Source organism: Pezoporus flaviventris, unplaced genomic scaffold, assembly GCF_033815535.1.
Source record: "Pezoporus flaviventris isolate CSIRO_AGI_PZ_B2104156 unplaced genomic scaffold, CSIRO_AGI_Pfla_v1 ptg000010l, whole genome shotgun sequence".
NCBI lineage: Eukaryota > Metazoa > Chordata > Aves > Psittaciformes > Psittacidae > Pezoporus > Pezoporus flaviventris.
This window is the reverse complement of record NW_026892558.1, coordinates 3,768,885-3,790,621: the sequence shown is the minus strand read 5'-3', so window position 1 is coordinate 3,790,621 and position 21,737 is coordinate 3,768,885. Positions and strand designations below refer to the sequence as shown.

General features: G+C 40.4%; 1 protein-coding gene across 2 annotated transcripts in view; it reads left to right on the top strand.

Annotated features, from left to right (window-relative positions):
• The first annotated feature begins 15,493 nt into the window (after positions 1-15,493).
• Positions 15,494-21,737, top strand: part of LOC133267886 (urea transporter 2-like) — a 344,693-nt gene continuing 338,449 nt past the window's right edge. For both annotated transcript variants that reach the window (XM_061450581.1, XM_061450580.1), the window contains exons 1-2: positions 15,494-15,625; positions 20,106-20,218. The gene's annotated coding sequence lies outside the window, so the exon portion shown is untranslated. The remainder of the gene's footprint in view (positions 15,626-20,105; positions 20,219-21,737) is intronic.

Here is a 21,737-nt window from a genome sequence, read left to right as displayed (position 1 = left end):
TTATGAACCATCGCACATGGGATAAAAGCATACACATGGACAACGACCGCAGCTCAGCTGACCCACAGAAAATTGTTAAATTCTGGTAGATCCCTTAAATGTCTAAGTCATAGAGTTTAAGCAAGATATAAATTTCTTGTGTTTAGTACAGATTCCCCATATGACTTAAAAGTTTTGTTTCAGTTTCCAAGTTTTTAAAATGACTACACAATACTCTACCTATAGTACAATTTTCTTTCTGCCTGAAGATGTTTTATCCAGAATATAAAGTATTCTGTTCCAATGTATTTTCAAAATATGATAAAGAATATAATAAGTACATTAGGGTAATAGTATGGTACTTTCTTTTCATTTCTAGATATCCTATGGTCATCAGATATAGCACTGAAGTGGTAGAGAAAGAGCCTCACTACATCTCACAATTTGATGCTAAACCGAATTAATTTTTATAGTCTTTCCCTAAATAAAGTATTAGGGGAAAATAAATAAAGTATTTAGGGAAAGTATTGATCTCTCTTGCAAGGATGTTGGTTAGAGTGAGTTTACAATGGCAGAACTTATGATGGCTTCTTGTATCTAGCACAGCAAGGCAGAGACCATCTTGGCCATTTATCCTGGAAGTTTATGAACAAAAAAACGTTACTGTTTTTAGACAGAAGCTGCATAAAAACATTTTATATGTGAGCTTATTGGGTTCCCACACATACGTAGAAAGAGAGAAAGCAAGAAAAAGATTAATTATTTTGTCAGGAAATCCATAATTCTATAGCTGTACCTAAAGTGAGAGCAAGTTCAGCAAGTCAAAGGCTTTTATCAAAGTCAATAAAGCTTGAGTAATGGGATCTCAGTATCAGGACCATACAACAACAGAAGTGGAACTAGAGCGTGATTATCCATACCCTTCTTCCTCCTTCTTCCAAGGAAATGAAATCTTCAAGGCAAAAGGATTAATGTGAAAACTACTGGTACAGAAATGGAAATTTAAACCCCTTCACCTTGTATATTTTAATTAGATAAGTGACTTTTATTTTTTTTTTTTAATCCTGTGTGCTTCATTGTTGTCTGTGCTAGAACATATTAATAACCCTAACTTGACTCTTTTTTTAATTACAGTAGTACGGATATGTATTTGAAGCACAACAGTGTCCTTTCCAAGGCTGTATACAGCTATTATATTATTATCTTAGGTGAGGGAAGGACAAGGCATTGTCATGTATCATTTTCCCATCAAATATTTGGCAAGCACCACTGAATTGTCAAGAAAAAAACCCAAAAAAAAAAAACAAGCAAACTTTAATGCTTATCTAAAATTAAAATTTAGACAACCAGTTTCCTTTTGCTTTGTTTTGGTTTGTTTTTAGTCAAACATCGTTCTGTGCTTGTTTTATAATCTGGGGAAAGAGGTTGGCAGTCAGTGCAGGAAGTTAATTTTTCGCATGGGGCATTTTTTACTGTAAAACATATTGCACAGGAGACAGAATTCAATACATTACCTGAAACTGGAAAAGCCTTGACAGAAAGGTTCCCAGACTTACAAAACACTTCGACGTCTGTTATGCATTTACAGATCAACCTCAGCAAAACATTGCAAATTTAAGCACCTGCAAAATCAAGGCCTAAGTAGCAGATATAAATGTTTAGCTAAAGGATTTACAAATCTCAAATTTCAGGGCATAAGACGAGCTTCTTAGGAGTGAGATATGAATTATAGCTGTGTAACAGCACTTTCAGACACTGTAATCATTGTTCCTAGTAGAAAAAATGCATCTTAATTAGAGACAGATGTTGAAAATTTTGAGTTATATGAAAATGTCACAAGCCAAGTCTCTCAAAGAAAATAATAGGTTACTTGTTAGACTCTATCTTTTTAGAAATAAAGAAATACATAAATGATAAGATTACACTTTAAAATGTGTATTTCTCTTGTGTATTCAGCAGTTTTTTGCTTTGAGCTAGGCTGAAGTCAAGAGTAGGGGATTAAGTACGGTTTTGTGGTAGCAGGAATCCTCTCCTGGAAACATTAGCTTTGTAACCAACTGAACAACTGAAACAGGCACTCAAAAAGAGCAATTTCTCTCTAATACCTTGTCCTTTTACCACATTAACTCATGCTGTGTGCTTTCCTTTGAAAGCCCCCAAAATATATCTTCTTTTTATTAAAACTCTATTCCACATAGTCTCTGCAGCCATGGTCATTTTGGTTTGCCTGCAGTGAAGTGCTGCAGCTCTGGAACAGTCACTTTGGAAGACACTAATTTGATCTATTCCCTCTTTTTTACCAGTATATGCCTTTTACCCCTCTGTTTCCCCCCACTCTCCCCCAGGAAAATAACCCTTTTGTCTTTGGAGTTCTTTAAATATATTTTAAACAATATTAGAGAACCACTTGTGAGTTCCTATTTGGGTCATTTGTGATGCAACCAAGCCACACTGTGATGTCATTCTCTTTGTAGCATAATATCCTGATGTTTCACTAGCTGTTAAACTATGACTTAATGCAAACATTATGGTTTATCTGATAGAGCAGTGTTGAATGCCATTTACAGAATTGAGATGTACATATACAGCAGTGATCCATGAATGGCAGTTACTACAGACCAGGAATGATTTTTAATGAGAACTGGACATCAAAATAGGCTTGGATTATGCTCTGCAGAGTGGTGATGCCTTCATTTGGATTCAGTATTGTATTTATTCAGAGAATGTTTCCTCAGAGCAGAGGTGTGCTTGCTGTTTTTCACCCACTAAATGGGAGTTTTTTCTATCTGAATCATGGACTCATAGAATGGTTAGGGACCTTAAAGCTTATGCAGTCCCAACTCTCTGCCGGAGGCAGGGACACCTTCCACCAGACTAGGTTTCTCCAAGCCCCGTCCAACCTGGTCTTGAAAACTGCCAGTGATAGGGCAGCCACAGGTTCGCTAGGCACCCTATACTAGTGCCTCACCACCCTCACAGGTGCCTCACTTTTGCCTAAGAGCTCATCTCAGTCTCCCCTCTGGCAGGTTAAAGGCATTCCCCCTTGTCGTGTCCCTACAGGCCCTTGTAGAAAGCCTCTCTCCAGCTTTCTTGTAAGCCCCTTTAGGCAGTGGACCTGCCCTAAGGTTTTCCCTTAAGAAGCCTTCTCTTCTCCAGGCTGACCCAGCCCAGCTCTCTCAGCCTGGCTCCAGAGCAGAGCTGATCCGGCCCTCACAGCATCTCCATGGCTTCCTCTGGCCTTGCTCCAACAGCTCCACATTCCTCTTGATTGCTGTCCCAGAGCTGGACACAGAAATTCAGGGGGGGGTCCCTTGAGAGCACAGCAGAGGGGGGGAATCCCCTCCATGACCTACTGCTCATGCTCTGGGAGTGCAGCCCAGCACATTGGGGGGTTCTGGGCTCAAGCGGATACTGAAGCCAGGTCATATTGAGAACACAGTTCTTTCCCAGGGCCTAGTAAAATATAGCTTCAGAGACTCAAAACCTTTGGGTGGATGAATTCACCTTGCTTAAAGAAAGATAAAGGTAATTCTACCTCCAGTTTCTGGTGTATTTGTGACCCAAGTTCTCACTTTTGTTGGGGTTGTTAGAAGTCTCAGCTACCTGGGTATTTTGACTACCTAGAGAAATAGTTCCAGTTTTGCTGGTAGTTATCCAAATATCCATGATTTATCTTCACGTTATCCAAGATTAACTTGTTTATAGAAAGACCCCTAGTAGCTGTGCTCAGGGAATTTTGAGAGAGAAATATCCTAGATGGCTGCTCTAGGAAAGCAGGTCTTTAGAAGAACCCTGGGAAGAGGTGAGGTAGGAACAAAAGACTGGTTTAGTGCTGAAACAAAAAAAAGAAATGAGCATAAATATCAGATTAAATATTCCTCTTTGAATGCTGGAGATGCATCCTGGCCAATTATTTATAATTACTGAACAATTCTTAGCATGGTTTCTTCAGGAAATGAGGCTTGGATGATCACTGTGTCTGTCAGACCCACTTAATAACTGCTGGATCCATTCATCAGTTGCAGATCTGACAACAGAGTGATGCTGGCAGAACTATTGAGTCTGCACAGCATATTTGATGTGAAGTGACTGAGTGGTGGAACATGCCCAATTAATTCTCCCACACAGAGAAATAATACAACAAATTAAACATTCACATTTAAAAGAATTAACAAATTAAAAAAATACATGGGAGAATTGGAAATATTCTAAACCCAAGACAGCAAAGTAGTCTTTACCCAGTTAAGGGGATTGTGTGGATTATCTGGAATCTAGTAAGGATGTATTCAATATTCAGTATAATTTACCCAATGTATAAGAAACAAAACTTTGGTGGTTGGAATTAATGACTTCTGATACTCAAATTATTCCTTATCTTCTTAAATTGTGTGATATTTTTAAAAGCATGTTGTAGGAAGACTACCTGTGACTGACACAGAAGCAGGATGCCCTGTCTCAGCTGCACTCCAATTCCTTTCATCATGTTTTCATAAATTAACACAAACCACGAAAAGAAAAAAGTCTGTTCTGATAGTTTATTTACTTGACTTACATTTCCCTGTAAAAAAAAAAAAAAAAAAAGAAACCAAACCAAAAACATCCTTTAGCAATGTCTGGGTAATAGGAAGGGAACCAGTGCTTTGATTTAATGACAGAAACCATCACCTTCTACTGACAGCAGTTTTCTAACTTAATTCTTGATATTGTCCTGGCTGTTAAATGTTTCAGACACTAAATTGAGTCATTAGGAAGATGGACTAGTGGGTAAAACCAACACCATGGGAAGTTGGTTAGCTGATTAATGTCTTTTGAGCCTGATTTTTGAGGTCTCCATTAACTAAAATAGAGACCTGCAGGAGTGCAGGTGTTTCGTATTCCTACCTCTCTAGAGAAGCTATAACAAGATGTCTTCACATAGGAATGCAAAGAATCTCTTGTTTCACTTTTTGGAGCTTAATGCAGACAAATTCCTTCATGGCATTTCCTAAACGCTTTTGAAAGGTTCCAGGCCAAAGGAAAAAAAAAAAAAACAAACATGAGTTTTTCAGTGAACTCATCTTCTGCAGCTTGCTCTGAGCTGGAATAGCAGTGCACTGAGCCAGGACACACACACAAAAAAATCTCTATTTTTATTCATATATCTATTATTATTATTTCTCACTATGTGCATGCACACACACGTGTGCACTTGCCTCTCCCATAAGATTACTACTATTTGCCCCGCAAACCTATGGGATGCTTCAGGAAACTCATGTATATTCCCATAGTATTTTGCAAATAACTTTAGCATTTGTCTCACAAGGTTAGTAGGACAATTTCCCAGTAGGTCTTCACACCTCATTCCTGTTTTCTAAAGCACTATACAGAAAACAGAACCTACAATCTATAAAACAAAGCCATATTGGATGAAGTGACCTGAGGTTGGACAAAGGAGTTTGGTGCCATGCTGCTTTCTGACAGAAAAAAGAAAGAAATCCTCATGCTTTTAAGAGTGACTCTAATAGTCACAGGAATGATGACGGTGATAAGCATTTTGGCTACCAAATGGCTGATCTGCTCAGTCTTTATACCCAACCAGCCGATGGTCCTTGATTTGCTTAAACTACATACAATATGTCTCCAAACTATGTGCAAAGGACTGTACTGTGTGACAATTTCTGTATATGTAGGAACAGTTTCTACTGACAATTTACAAGTGTCTCATTTACATAAAGTTGCATACAAATAGTCTGTGAATTCGTCTGGGCACAGTAGGGGCTGCTTGAGCTGGGTTATCTCCAGGACCATCTGAAAATCTACTTGGAGAACTGCTGCACCAATTACTCAAATATTTTGTCAAGAGTACAAGTTCAGTCAACCACCTTTTCCCAGGTAATTTCATCATCTCAAACTAGTTCTTTGTCACACCTGCTCAAAGACAATCTGGGGAGCTACAGAACCAGGTGGGGAATTAGTGATAAATTGCATTTGGTGTGCCCAGAAGCACACACCTCTGATACCCAGTTGCACCATAGTTATAACTATAGGGCAAGACAAAACCTCTTTTTCCCTTTTTTCTTTAAATGGAGATGTTCTCCCTTAATTAACATTCAATTAACATTCACCAGGCAAAGGACAGTGAAATCACAACTAACTTTTGCAGTCTATTTGCCTCCCATTCAGGCTACAATTCTGAGGAGAGTATTCTCTTTCAGCTATACATGGGGAAATCTTCTCAGCAATCCTCTAACAAATTAACCGGACTTGTGAATGCCAGACTTCAGTGGGAAACCTTTGTTTAGGTGCCGAGCTTGCTCTCCCATACATGTGGTAGTATAATATATCCTTTGCCACTTCTCTCTAGACCAAAAGGTTCTTATGTTACAAGAGGAAGTATTTGTGGTAAGTCAAGTCATTCTTTCAAAGTCCTGTAAAGTCTTGCTAACATGTTTGCTAACAACAGCTAGTAAAACATCCCCTTATACCTGAAACTTGAAACTCAGATTAGGAAGTACCCTGATGCCCTGATGGCATTGTCTCCAGGGAAATTAAATCCAGACACAGAGCAGCACGTTACTTAAAGGAAGCAAGATGACAAAACTTCACTAACATGATCTAGCCCATCTCTTTCCACAGACTTACCAAGTAGTTGCCAGAACCACTAGTATCTGTGAAAGACTCTTTTTGACCATATCTTTTTATAGGTTTAACTTACAACAAGTAAGTTAAATGAAAGACCATACGACAGTGTTTATGGTATGCTTTGGTGGTCTCCACAGAGGTACAGAAAGTATCTGAAGAAATGTTTGTGACTAAATACCTGTGTGCACTTAGACTTAAAACTGTGTGCTCTTAGAGTCTTGAGGAAGGGAGAAGAGAGGATGCAACATAGTAAAGGCTGTTCATGAACCTTTTAATGTTGTATTACTGTCTGAAGCCATTTACTTATTAGTCTTCCTAACAGAAGTACAGAAGCTTTCTTCATTCATCAAAATTGCAGAATTCAGAAGGAGGAAGGTGGTGGAACACATATTCTTGCTTCAAGAGGCAGAGAGGGTCTCTGTTAAAGAAGGCCTGAATTTCAAGTGGCTTCTCAAAGGTTTGTGTGAAGAAAGGATATTCCCTGCTGCTCACTGAGGGCTATAAGAGCAACACAAGAAAAATTGCTCTGAGTGCAGAAGCTATTCTAAATGGAGCAAATAAGCATCTACTTCAGCATGCACGTTATAAACAGCAGCTCCAAAAGAAAAATAACCTCTACTTCAGTGCTCTTTCAGCTGTTTATTTCCTTTGCCTGCCAAAGTGAATGATCTCACTTGAAGTAAGAAGACACTACATTCCTGAGGAGCCTCTGCAGTTAGTGGATGTGGAAACAGGATGGCAAGCAAAAAGAGATGTGTTTGTTCTAACTTTCTGTGAGGCTCTTATATGGATTTTGTGACTGCCATCTCTTGTTCTAATTGATAGCTCTTCTCCAACTTAATGATATCTGCATATCTCCTGGTTTACAGACAGAATATGTAGGCAGAGGGAAGCTAGCCCTTATAGTGGTATCCACATAACAAGTGGCAATCCCATGTGTATCCATATTACAAGTGGCATCCCTATGGCAGGGGGGTTAGGACTGGATGATCTTAAGGTCCTTTCCAGCCCTAACTATTCTATGATTCTAAGTACCTGTGGTAGAGCAAAGCGCCAAAAGCAGGTCCCCCAGGGCCCTCTGCTATAAACTCTCCACCCTTCCCTAGACTTAAAAATAATACAACAGTCCCCAAAGTCAAAACTGTTAAAATAGTCAGGAAGAAATTTTGCTGAAGGCTGAACAGAAAATAAAACCCTGCCGGTGCTACACTCCCAGCCTTGCAGCTGAGATAGATATCAGCCAGATTCAGCAAACTGTGGCTGAGAGTCTTGAATCTCAAGAAGCCTTCAGTTAAAAACAAGTTGGTTGTTTTAGGGCAGGTGAAGTCCTAAAGATTTTGTTCTGTGGAATCATCTATCCCTGCATTCATGTTATGTTGTACTACAGGAGGCTAAATGAGAAGTAAAGGAGAAACAGACGTTTATCTGAGCACCAAAGTAAAATAGAGCTTTTACAGAAAACTGCAGGCAGCTGATGCAAATTAGCTCATCACCATGTTTTAGCAAATCTTATTTCAATCACAATAAACAGTTCATTTTTAACAATGCCTCATATGGAGATAATATTTGTGTTGCCATTTCACATGGAAAATTAAGGGGTTTTTAATTAAAAAAAATCCTGGAGAAGACTTAAAAAATATTTTGACAATTATTTTGGGGAGAAATTTCGTATGTTGATACCATATTAATATTTTCAGCTGAAAAACCACCAAGAAGTGAAATACTGAAATGATTGTTCATGGGTAGCTCCCAGAAATGCACACTGTTTTTTCTGTTACAGTGTGAGGCTCCCTGTCTCTAGGGTTCACATTTCAGCAAAGGATTTTGATGACACAAGTGGAATTGCAAGGTGAGGAGAGCCATGGTGAAGGTGGCTAAAGGTGGAGATCTTATAACTTTATATTCTTACATTTGTGCTATTTCCTAGCCATGAGGCTTATGTTAACCTATTTGAATTTTGACAGAGCAGATAAAAACTTGCATGAAAAACAGCAACACAGGTAGATAAAACTATTTCATGGTAAGACGAAACTGTTTAAAGCAGGCTTCTCTTCTACAAATAACGGCGTTTCCACAGACAAAAAGATGAGCACTGGGAGAGGTATGAAATATTTTCCTTGCATTAGTAGTGATTTTGAGATGATCCCTCATTGTAAGACTGGTGTTGCTGGGAAGCAGGAGGAGGTATTTAATGTCTTATTGCCCTGCTGACTGACCCCACAATGAACATTTGTTTTGTACAGAATAAAGGACTCTTGCTCACAGGAGGCATATGAGTGTCAGTGTGGTACATTTCTTCCAGTCTTGAGCTGCCACTCTTCCTTCTGGTAGTTTATAAAACTGAAAAACCTGTGATTTCTTCTGCTTCCTGCAACCTTGTCCCAAACAACTCTCACTGCCACTGCATTCAGTTAAGAAAAATGGGCATGGAAGAAACATATGTGTGTCTTTTGTTTTTTGTTTGTTTTTTTTTTCTGGCAGGAACCAGCTCCAGTGTATGGAGGTACCATGACTAGGTCTCTAACCTCAACCAGTGTGACTTGTCTCCCTTGCCTTCCCCTACTCCAGCCACATCTGCATCCCTAATAGAAATGTCACTGTACCTTTCCTGCAGAAATGGCAAGCTACTGGCTATGTCTCTGCTAAGCCAGTAGATACTCAAAGTTGACAATAAGTCAAAAGACAAATTCTGGACTTTTATTCCTCCCTTGCAAAGTATAGAATCAAAACTTGGACATTACCAAGCTAGCTTATATATTAATAGCTTGCCTTGAGATGGTATTTACTTAAATTATAGCCATGTGTACTTAAGGTCTGTGTATCATTACAATTTCCTCAAAAGGTAATGAGCAAATTACCATTATTATAGAATAGAAAGACATGATTTTTAAAAATAAATCTTGGGAGAAAAAGTTATGGACATTAAATTAACAATATGTTCTGTTGCTCAGTGCTTCTTTCCCTAAAAAATAATTCCTTATATTAAAGAGACTCAGGTTGGAGTTGTGCATGATCAGGTAATCCCATCACAACTCAATCGTATTGGCGTGCTTTCTATCCTGTCCGCTTTTTATGTCATTAGTGTCAGCTTTTACAGAACATAATCCTTTTACCATATTCTGATATTGATGTGTCCATTTACATGTCTGCAAAATTAAATCGTAGCAAATCATCTAGTACAACATTAGTGTGAGGGGAGCTCCTGGGAGGGTCACTCCTGGACAACAACTCACAAGAATCATTGATCTTAAAAAGAGCAAATGAATCCATTGAACCACCGTTTATTACTTAGTCTCATTCAACTATTGATCGGGTTTATGCTGACAGGCTCTATGGTGTCCTGTTTTGTGAGACTTTTAATGCATTCTGAAAGATTCTTGCTTCCAGCATCTGAGTTTTACCATCATTGAGGGATTGCTGAGGTGAGTAGCTCGAGAGAGGACGCCTTCAACACTGGAGCGGGGGAAGCTCAGCGTCCAGGAGCCTCAACTCAGAGCGGCGAGAGCCACCGAGGGAGCCTCAAGTCCTCAACAGGACCTGCCCAGGAGCCGGCAGCTCAGCTGAGGCGAGCAGGGACTCACAGGGGGCGGAGCCGGGAGGAGCGGCACCAGCCCTGAGGGGGTAAAAACCTGCCCCAGGGAGCGCCATGCTGTAGTTTGCGCGACAGGTGAGTACGAGCCTTAGGACCAGGGCCTGGGAGCTCCGCTCTGTCTGCCCCGGCGGTGGCACCCAGACAGAGCCGATGGGAGGGGAGGCTGCAGTGCAGAGCTCGGGGTGTAGAGAGTGCCTGCACTGGTCTGGTGAGGGGAGGGGGCACAATGGGCAGGGCTGCACTCGGTGCTCCCTGGTGGAGGTGCTCCTGCAGCCGGGGCTGAGCTGCGGGACGCTGTCAATAGGCTGAAGATGTCAGGGAAGCTGAGGGGAAGCAGGACTGCTTGCTCCAGGCCCAAACCGTGCAGGGGCCTCATGTGTCCATTGCAGCTTATGCAGGAGGAAAGAAGGGAGCAGTTAACCTGGGAAGCTGGGAAATAGTGACAAAAAAACAAACAAACAAACAAAAAAAAAAACAAAACCACACACAAAAAAAAAAAGGAAGGAGACAACTAAAAGCAAGGAGCTTCCTCCTAAATCTGATGTCTGCACCCAGAACTACTTAGCTGTCCTGAAGGGGGCTGATGAGGAAACACACTCGCACCAGAAACAGCTGGCTGGTGCACTGGTAAAGAAGATCTCTACTGGTGCTGCCAGGAAAAAGGGTCGGGTCGTAGTAGTAGGGGACTCTTCTTTGAAAGGAACAGAGGCACCCCTCTGTCAGCCTGACCCAGTCTCAAGGGAGGTGTGCTGCCTACCAGGGGCTCGAATCAGGGATGTTGCAGAGAGGCTGCCTGCTCTAGTAAGTCCCACTGGCTATTACCCACTACTATTGATTGGTGTGGGTGCTAGTGATATAGATAGCAGCAGACAGAGAACATAAAGAAGGACTACAGAGCCCTGGGAGAGGTGGTTAGGGGCTCTGGAGCTCAGGTAGTCTTTTTGGCAATTCCCAAGGAGAAAGGGGAGGACTCTTTAAAGAGGCTAGGAGGATTTGCCAGATTAATAAATGGTTAGAACAGTGGTGCCACAGTTAGGGGTTTGGGTATTTAGAACATGGCTTCACTAAGGGGAAATCCTGCCTGACCAATTTGGTGGCCTTCTATGATGGGGCTACAGAACTAATGAACAGGAGTAGAGCAGATGACATCATCTACCTGGACTTGTGCAAAGCATTTGACACTGTCGCACATGACATCCTTGTCTCTAAATTGAAGAGATGTCCATTTGATAGGTGGACCACTTGGTGGATAAAGAACTGGCTGGATGGCAGCACGCTAAGAGTTGTCATCAATGGCTCAATGTCCAGCTGGAGACCAGTAACGAGTGATGTCCCTCAGGGATTGGTGTTGGGACCGGTCTTGTTCAACATCTTTGTTGCTGATATGGATAGTAGGATTGAGTGCGCCTTCAGCAAGTCTGCCGATGACACCATGCTGTGTAGTTCAGTTGATACCCTGGAGGGAAGGAATGCCATCCAGAGGGACCTTGACATGTTTGTGAAGTGAGCTGATGCCAACCTTATGAAGTTTAACCATGCCAAGTGCGAGGCCCTACACCTGGGTTGAAGCAATCCCAGGCACAACTACAGGCTGGGCAGAGAAGAGATTCAGAGCAGCCCTGAGGAGAAGGATTTGGGGGTGCTGGTCAACGAGAAACTTAACATGAGCCGGCACTGTGCACTCGCAGCCCAGAAAGCCAGCCATATCCTGGGCTGCATCAAAAGAAGCGCGACCAGCAGGTCAAAGGAGGTGATCCTGCCCCTCTACTCTGCTCTCATGAGACCTCACTTGGAGTATTGTGTATAGTTTTGGGTCCTCAACATAAAAGTGACATGGAACTGTTGGAACAAGTCCAGAGAAGGGCCACGAGGATGACCAGGGCACTGGAGCACCTCCTGTATGAAGACAGGCTGAGAAAGTTGGGGCTGTTCAGCCTGGAGAAGAGAAGGCTGCATGGAGACCTCGGAGCGATCTTCCAGTATCTGAAGGGGGCCTATAAGGGTGCTGGGGAGGGACTGTTCATTAGGGACTGTAGTGATAGGACAAGGCATAACAGGTTCAAACTTCACCAGGGAAGTTTAGATTGGATATAAGGAGGAAGTTTTTTACTGTAAGGGTGGTGAGGCACTGGAATGGGTTGCCCATGGAACCTGTGAATGCACCATCCCTGGTGGTATTCAAGGCCAGGTTGGACAGAGCCTTGGGTGGCATGGTTTAGTGTGAGGTGTCCTTGCCCATGACAGGGGGCTTGGAACTTGATGATCTTAAGCTCCTTTCCAACCCTAACTATTCTATGATTCTATGATTTCTGTACTTTTCCTCTCCTTCAGGACTGTTATTTCTATTGCATAGCTACAGATTTAAAGTGGTTTATACTATTTGGTTATATTTACACAGATATCAACTCAGCCATCACTTCCAAAGAGCCTCCCCTTCCATGCTAATGTCTCTCTTTTTTGTCTCTCGTATTCCTTCCCCTTTATGGCTTCAGCCTCACTTTCTCTCTCCCGGACAGTTCTTCTATCTCACCAGTGGAAAAAGTAAAAATCTAATTTGGTTGTACTTCTTGACACCTCTCATAGCCAAGGAGGTTGACAATTTTCCTCAGTCTTTCCTTCTGGTGTTTGCTTTCTTGTCTTTATGTGTTTTCCCTGACTAATGAGGTGGTTGGTGACAGCCAGCATGGCTTCGCTAAGGGCAAATCATGCCTGACCAATTTGGTCACCTTCTATGATAGGTCCACCACAGAACCGATGGACAGGGGTAGAGCAGGTGACATTGTCTACCTGGGCATTTGCAAAATGTTTGACACTGTCTTGCACAACATCCTTGTCTCTAAACTGGAGAGACATACATATGATGGATGGACCACTTGGTTGATAAAGAACTGGCTGGATGGCCACACACAGAGTGTTCAGGTCAATGGCTCAATGTCCAACGGGAAATGGGGATTTGGTGTTGGGGTTGATCCTATTCCATATCTTTGTCGGTGACATGGACATTGCCATTGGTGCACCTTCAGCAAATTTGCTCATGACACCTATCTGTGTGGTCCAGTTGATATGCTGGAGGGAAGGGTTGAGATCCAGAGGGACCTTGACACGCTTGAGAGGTGGCTGCTGCCAACCTAATGGAGTTCAACAAAGCAAGTGCAGAGTCCTGCACCTGGCTTGGGACAATCTCAGGCATAGCTACAGGCTGGGTGGAGAAGAGATTCAGAGCAGCCCTGCGGAGAAGGACTAGGGGACCTTGATTGATGAGAAATTGAACATGAGCTGGCTTCAGTGTGTGCCTGCGGCCCAGAAAATAGCCATATCCTGGGCTGCATCAAAAGAAGTGTGACCAGTAGGACAAAGGAGGTGATCCTGCCCCTCTTCTCTGCTCTAGTGAGACCTCACTTGGAGTATTGTGTACAGTTCTGGTGTCCTCGGCATAAGAATGACATGGAGCTTTTGGAGCAAGTCCAGAGGAGGGCCATGAGGGTGATCAGGGGGCTGGAGCACCTTGCATATGAAGATAGGCTGAGAAAGTTGGGGCTGTTCAGCCTGAAGAAGAGAAGGCTGCGTGGAGACCTTAGAGCAATCTTCCAGTATCTGAAGGGTGCCTATAAGGGTGCTGGGGAGAGACTCTTCATTAGGGACTGTAGTGATAGGACAGGGGGTTTAAACTTAAAGAGGGGAAGTTCAGGTTAGATATAAGGAAGAAGTTCTTTACTGTGAGGGTGGTGAGACACTGGAACAGGTTGCCCAAAGAAGTGATAAATGCTCCATCCCTGGCGGAGTTCAGGGCCAGGTTGGACAGGCCTTGGAGCAACCTGGCATAGTTGAAGGTGTTCCTGTCTGTGGCAGGGGTTTGGAACTAGATGATCTAAGGTCCTTTCCAACCCTAATTATTCTATGATTCTGTGATTCTATATGTAGCCTTCTGCTTGCTCTGTATGTGCTCTGTGAAAGAGCAATACAAATAGTATCCTGTAAAAGCTAATTGCGTAGTAACTCTGTATTTATGTCAAACTTTAAACTCTGGATTTCTAACTTCAGGAAGATTTGTTGCAGGGGTATAACTTTTTTCAGAAAAGGCCAATGAAAAAAAAAATGGAAGGAAATTTTATCTCAAATTGAGATCATGAGAGTATAAGCTAGGGCAATCCAGCAAGATTTTTGTTTCAGCTCTTTCACCTTTTACGGAACTTTGAAGTCTGTCTTGTGTTTGTCTCCAGAGGGAGGTATTAGAGCATCAAGTGCCCACATCATTCTGGTCACTGTGTGGCCTTAACAGTTTGTGAAATTCAAACAAGAACTGAGAGAAGACCTTGGTATAATGATATTTCTGAATTCTCAGAAAAAATAAAAATTTAGACAGAATGGTTTAGGAGCTTACCAAGAGTGGTTTAGAGATAATGTTTCTCATTAGATGCGTTAGAGAACACTGGTCTGTGCTCACATCTTCCATGCTTGTTTCATATCCTGTTGTGGAAAGAAGGTTTTGCTGCACAAGGGACTGGCAGCAGGACTTGGGCCTCAAATATAAAGTAGCTTCCCCTTTCAACAGGCATGAAAAGCTTCCCTAACTGCAGTTGACTTATTTTGACCCAGATCTGGAATTCTCCATCTTCTGTTTGCCCTTTGACTGTAATTTCTGCTAATCTCAAAGTATCTGAGGCAGTGTGCTGAACTTTTTCCTAGTTAGTTTGTGGGTTTTATTGGTGGGGGTTAGGAGAAGGTTATGACCTATTTTTCGTGCTAGGAAAGCAAGGTACATAAGTTCTTATCTCCTATCAGACGTGTAACCCCTCATAAATTATTCCTGAGTACACAAACTTGGTAAAATTTTAACCTGTCTGAAATTAGTTTCCTCCTCTCTCACAATAAAGGGATTTTGGATTGCCAGGTAGAACTTCAACTTAAACATGAGATCAGGTGTATCAAGATATAGAAAATGAGGGCTAAATTCCCAGCTGGTAGAAGTTAACCTGGCTGCATGTACTACAGGGGGGCTGTACTCTTGTACTCTTACTGAAAGTCTGCTCTAGCTGTAGAGAAGTACTGTACTATCACGAAAAATGACTATTAATTAAATTCATGGGCATAGAAGGTTTCCCCAATGCAAGAATAACCTCTGACATATTAACATCCAGTCCATTATCTGATTGTTCAAGCAGAACAAGATGTTAACATGAGCATTGCGCAATTTGATAGAAAAATTTGAGACACACTGTTCATGTGATTTTTTTTTTCTGTAATCGATTGCAAAACTTCATTTATTTTGTATCTGTAAAAACATATTCATATCTGCCATCTTCTTTTAATGGGTTGACCAGGAAACAGCCATCTGATGCAGACTTTTGCCTGTCTTTACATATATTATATATATATATATACGCGAAAGAGACTTCATGACTCTTTCTTGAAGCCTTCTGAGCTTGTTGTGAGGTAAGATGCATCCATTTAATATTTCCATCTCTATTTTGAAAATAAACGTTTCTTTGTTTTTTCTGCAGGAATCTTGGGAATAACCTTTACTTTAAGAGCTAGTCTTTCTTTATAATGTTTAAAATCATTTCCAAATGCATATAGAGCTTTCTTCATGACAGAAACTGGTTTAAAGCTTGGAACATTTAACTTTCACTTTGTTAGATTTATTTTTTTATTGTCTTGGTATACTTATTGCTTCAAAAATGTTTTGGATTGTCACACAATTTGGTTATGGAAAACTTACTCCATAAGCTGAATAGATTATTTTTCTTTCTTTCCTTTTTTTTTTTTTTTCTCTCTCTGTGATGTTTCCGTTTAAAAAAAATTAGGAAATCTCTGAGGACAAAAAAAGAGAAAATCATTTAACTTATGTATGCAGACTATGCAGTTCTGAATATAAGATTTTGAGGGGAGGTTTTTTGGCTTTGTTTTTTCCCATCAAAGACAACAAGTGTGTCAGACAGTCTAACACATGAATTTGTAACTTGGTGCTCCCGTATGCCATCGGTGTGGTTGTTTAGTGCATGCTTTGAGAGTTGATTTTAAAGGTCTTAAAGAGTCTCTTTTAATAATTCATATTGATTCAGTACAGGGTGAAGATGATTGACATGTTAAATGATTAGCACTTACAGTATGAACATGTTAATTACTGTATTTTTAATGCTGTTAGCTTTTATAAACCAAGAAAAGGTGTTCTTAAAGAGACACTAGTAGATTTGCAACACACTAGAAAACAGTGTTATACAAAGCAGACCTAGAAATATTTCTTTCTTTTCAGTCTTCTCTCTCCCATCTTATAATTCAGCAAAGATGTTTTATTCATTTGGCTCTTGTGCCTGAACACCAAGTAAAATAATGATTAATAATAATAATGCAGTCATGAATGGTGTTATAGGGTGGTCCCCTACCTTCCCTCTGTGATCAGGAGTGGCTGCTGTTACAGACACAGTCATAATCCTGTGGTTTTCAACGTAAGTTGAAAGCCTTTATCTGCTGCAGTGTCTGAATCACAGTGCTGACTAGCAAACAAGTAGAGTAAAACAATTTATAGATACATTTTCCTCCCTTTCTTTCAGAAAAAAATGGCTTAGCCATAAACAAAGGTTGTCATGCAGTAAAGCAAAAAGGAATTTACTTTTGAGTGATGCCACTTGATATAACATTGTGCTGCAGACCATAGAACTAATCTTTACCTATATCTCTGGGCCATTTCAGCCTGGACATTTTATTGGCACATATATTGTTCCACATCCTTATGGGACTAGGGGAGGATGAGTTTCAGTGGCGAATGCTCCATCCCTGGCGGTGTTCAAGGCCAGGTTGGACAGAGCCTTGGGTGGCACAGTTTAGTGGGAGGTGTCCCTGCCTATGGCAGGGGGGTTAGAACTAGATGATCTTAAGGTCCTTTCCAACCCTAACTGTTCTATGATTCTATGAAGACTTGCAGGATGCATTGAGTTAGTGAGACTATGGCAGAGATAAGGCAATAGGTAAATCGAAGGCTACAGGTAGTGGTCAGGGGCAGAAATGCTGTAGCAAGATCTATATGTCAGTACAGGAGATGGTGATATTGGAAAATATCACTTGGAGATCAAGAAAACTTCTCAGACCAGGCTGGGGTACCTCAGCCCATCCTTACAGCAAATACCTCTTAAAGCTGTATACCCAGAGCTGTCCTCCATGTCAAGGAGCTCCAGAGGAAGAGTTGTTACCATACACTGATGAAGGGAGGCTTTTGATAAGGTACTGATCTGAGCGTGGGGCTGGAAATTAAAATAGAAAGAATATTTCAGGTGGAAGGAACCTAAAATAATAATCTAGTCAAATTGCTTGACGAGTTCAGGGCTGACCAAAAGTTGAAACAAATTATTAAGGGCATAGCTAATTATTAAGGGCATCATAATTAAAGGGTAACATCTATATCCACGTGTAGGGCCATTGGTAAGTCACAAGGACTACTGAATGGTCCCCATTGACAAAGGACTGTACAGGACTGTACATTGTATTTAAAGGTTGAGTAGGAAAGGGTATACTCTGAAGACAGAAATGAATCTTAACTTTTTCTATACTTAGTCCTCTTCAACCTATTTCAGCTGTTGAAGAGTACTAATGCAGATACAGATTTCACTTAGGAAGTCTTCAGTGGCCTCTTTCTATGTCCACATATTTCTTTAAAGTCCTAACATGAAAAAAGGAATCACAATTCTTGTTTCTTTGGAGGGTTCCTTCTAAGTGTTCCTGCATACTGCTTGAGCAGGGTCTTACATTGCAACAGAGGTACATAACAGCATTATTAATTAAAACTGGAGGAGTTAGGCAGTAAGGGAGCAGGCAGAAGAGAACAGCCCGTGAGTTGCAAATTTAAGGGAAGATTTCTGAACTGAGCATTACTCATAATCTTGGAGCTACATGTTCTAGCAGCATGACTGCACGTGTGTCTGGAGCTTTCAGCACTGTCTTTTGGAGTTTGAAAACCTGAGACTATAAGGCACGCTTCTACATATTCATTTTTTCTGGCCAGTCTTGCTATATCATACTGTTTTTAATCTGCAGGAGGGTGGAATGGAGGAGGTGCTAAAAAACCCAAGAAAGCAGAACACTTCTAATTTCTTCAATCTAACCAAGTGATGGAAAATTCACCAAAAGAAATTTTGCAGTGTGATTTTCAAGCTTTCAGAAAACTACTGACTAATGTAATAATTTCCAAAGTCCTGAAAAGAAAGTCATATCATGAAATATTTTTTTGGCAAAGAACAGGTCTGGGTCTACCTTGCCCTTTGCTAGCATAACTCTAAGGGCTGCTTTTTCAATATTCATTTATTTTTTTACTTGCAACCACTATAATTAATACTGAAGTATTTTTGTTTGGGTTTTCTTTGGGGGTTTCATTTGTAATAAAACCAGATATTGTCCCTGGCAATATTCAAGGCCAGGTTGGATGAGGCTTTGGGTGGCATGGTTTAGTGTGAGGTGTCCCTGCCCATGGCAGGGGGGTTGGACCTAGATGATCTTAAGGTCCTTTCCAACCCTAACTATTCTATGATTCTATGATTCTATATTGTGTTATCACCTGAATACACCTCTGCATGACAAGCACCAGGTATTCTGAAAGCTGCCAGCACAGAAAACCCTTTCACAGGGAACACATATCCTGCTTCTTGGACTCAAGGTACTCCTGTAAATAGAATACTGAACTTTCAGAAAGTGTTATTGCCTAGTTCAATAATAAAATATTAATAACCAAGTTTTCTGTCCTGTTGGGGGCAATGTGCATCCTCAAGTTGGACTTACGAGGACTTATTAAACTCAGTAAGTCTTTGTACAGCCCAAGACATCCTTTGGTTAGAATTCATACAGAAAGAGGCTGCAGTTGTACATGAGCAGATTAACAGCTTTCCTACTGTTTTTTTTTTATTTCTACAACCAGGTTTTTAGCCTAACACCTTTATTCTTGTCATCTTATGCATGTTCTAGAGGACATTTCTCGCGCATCTCGAGAAGCTTATGAGTCAGTATTTTTAAACTCGAAATTAGGTTCTTAAAACTGTATCCAGGAATATAAATACCATCACAGTTTTAGAAAGTGCTAAATATCCTGTAAATGTCACCAAACCAGAGTTTTAAAATTAAATTAGCTTATAATATATAGCTACTTTCCAAAAGGCATTTCTCTGAAAAAATGTAAGGGAAGAATGAAAAATCAGAAATCTACAATTAAAAATAAAATTTCCAGTTGCCCAAATCATCTACATCATCACTGCTGGTTTTGTTTTTGATGATTATATATTGTTTCCTTTGTATAAAATCTAAAACCCACATGAAGACTCTGAGAAGCAGCAAAAAATTTGCATTCATTTCCAAAATTTTTCTTTACAGAAGATGCTTCCCTTTTATAAATGTTTCCCTTTTATAAATGTTTATCAAAATATTATGCCTAGAGGTTTTCAAAATGTGCACTGAAAATTCACAACACATGTCCCAGCGGTGAAATTTCAAAGAGGAGCTTTGGGCGCAAAGGTGTTTATGTACTTTTCAATCACTAGCTATTACTTATAAACTTTACTTTTAGTTACTGCCCAATTCAAGAAGCATCAGTACCCTGAACAACAATTCATACACATCAGCTTACTCTAGACATAGTTTTAAGTCACCTTCAGATGAAGAGAAGCACAGTATTTAAGCCTGTATTAAATATTGCTCCCAAGGAAGGTTCTGACCAGGGGATTTAAACGCACACTAAAGTCATGTATTTACCCCATCTCAGACCATGCATTGTATATGAAGTTATAACTCCCTTTTTCCAACCTCTTGGACACATGGGACACAGTACAAAATACTATAAATTTAAGAAAAAAAAGAAAAAAGCAATAAACTCAACGCACTTCAAACTTAAAATGGGAAGAGCACCTATCCCTAATCAATCTACTCTTTCATTTAGTTCCAAACAGCTCTTCCTGGAGCTTTTTCCTGGTTTGGATTTCTAATCTCTATCACCAGCTACCAGTTGAATTTCAACACAATTTCATTGAAGTGAGATGCTCCAACTAGCCTGTGAGTAGGAGACAGAAATAAAACGTACTGATTTGCTAAATATGGCAGAGCCCCAGTGACCAGCAGGAGGTGCTGTAGATAATTTTGGTTCTTGCAAGATGAAGATGATGGATTTGGGTCTAAGGCTGTGTTGTGTTGAATGTGGCTTGTTGTCTTTATGTTTCCCCTAAATATCAATTAATGCTTGACCAACAAAAAAAAAGGACGGTAACTATTTCTTAGCTATATTTCTGCTCTCAATTACAGCCTCTGTTCCTCTTGTTTTGTTTATTTCAGACAAAAAGGAATTAAAAATGGATATTGAAAATAACTTTCAAATTGCCTTGGTGTACTAAATCTTTGGACTGTGCAGTTACACTTGAAATCCAGGATATATTCAGGGTAAATATTTTGGGTAACACCTGCAACAGTTGTGATAAATGCCCCAGGTCATGGACGGTAACAGAGAAGAGCCAGGCTTAGTGGTCAGTGTGATGGCTGTTGTGTGTTTTTCTGCAATCTGGTAATGTTTTTACGCACCCTGCTAACAAAAGCCTGTTTTGCTGAAGATTTAACTAGTGCTGCATGCACTGACAAGCATGGAGCAGGCCACCCCTGGAGAAAAAAGCCTCTTACATATTAATTCCCACTTTTTAAAAAACTCTTAGATATTCACATAGCTTCAGACTTGCCAAACTTTGTCTTTTTTTGCCAACATCTGGTCCGTTATAGCAGAGCACAATTACTTTTCATGTCAACTGTTGATATAGCTTCTTGTCTCAGTAGGTTTTTGGGTTTTGTTTTTTAAATCTTTTTCTAAATAAGGATAAATCTGCAATAGCCTGTAAGGTACTGGGAAGTCATGGGTGCCTTTACAATGAAATAGAACCAGTTACCTCAAGAAAATCAACTCTTACAGAAAAGAAAATGAGATGTAATAGAAAATCATGATCCTTTTAGTGCTGTATAACCAGTGTTTAGTATACACGTCCCCTTCCCACCAGACGAGACACATAAAAGGTAGGTATAATTTTCCAGTCAGTGGATTTGTTCCAATCTCTCTAGATAAAGTACAGAGATACCAAGTGATTTGTACAGAACTTTTTTGCTTTTAAACCCCACAAAACCTTTCAAGAAAAGAAAACCTTAGACACAAATGGTTTCAGATATGTGTCTTGTTGCTTATAAGTATGTTAAATTCATTTATTTAGTTTATTATTTAGCAGTAGAAAGTACTTTCTGACTTTTTGACTTTTTTGTCTTTTTTGGTCCATTCATTTCAGACTGAAATTTTGAACCATGTTTTTTCTCAGATCACTACCTTTAGAGCTAACCCTTTGTCGGTTACAAATGCTGTGTGCATTTACTTATGCAAGTAATCTCTGGGTTCAGGGTGGGGTCAGCAGACCTTATCTCTATTCATAAATGTGGTTTTTTGCCTATGAATAGGGTTAGGGGAACAAAAATGCAGGTATGGGTTACAGTTACAGCACATTGTGGCTGTATCAACCTATTCTGTGAATAACTCTGCAAAGATGGG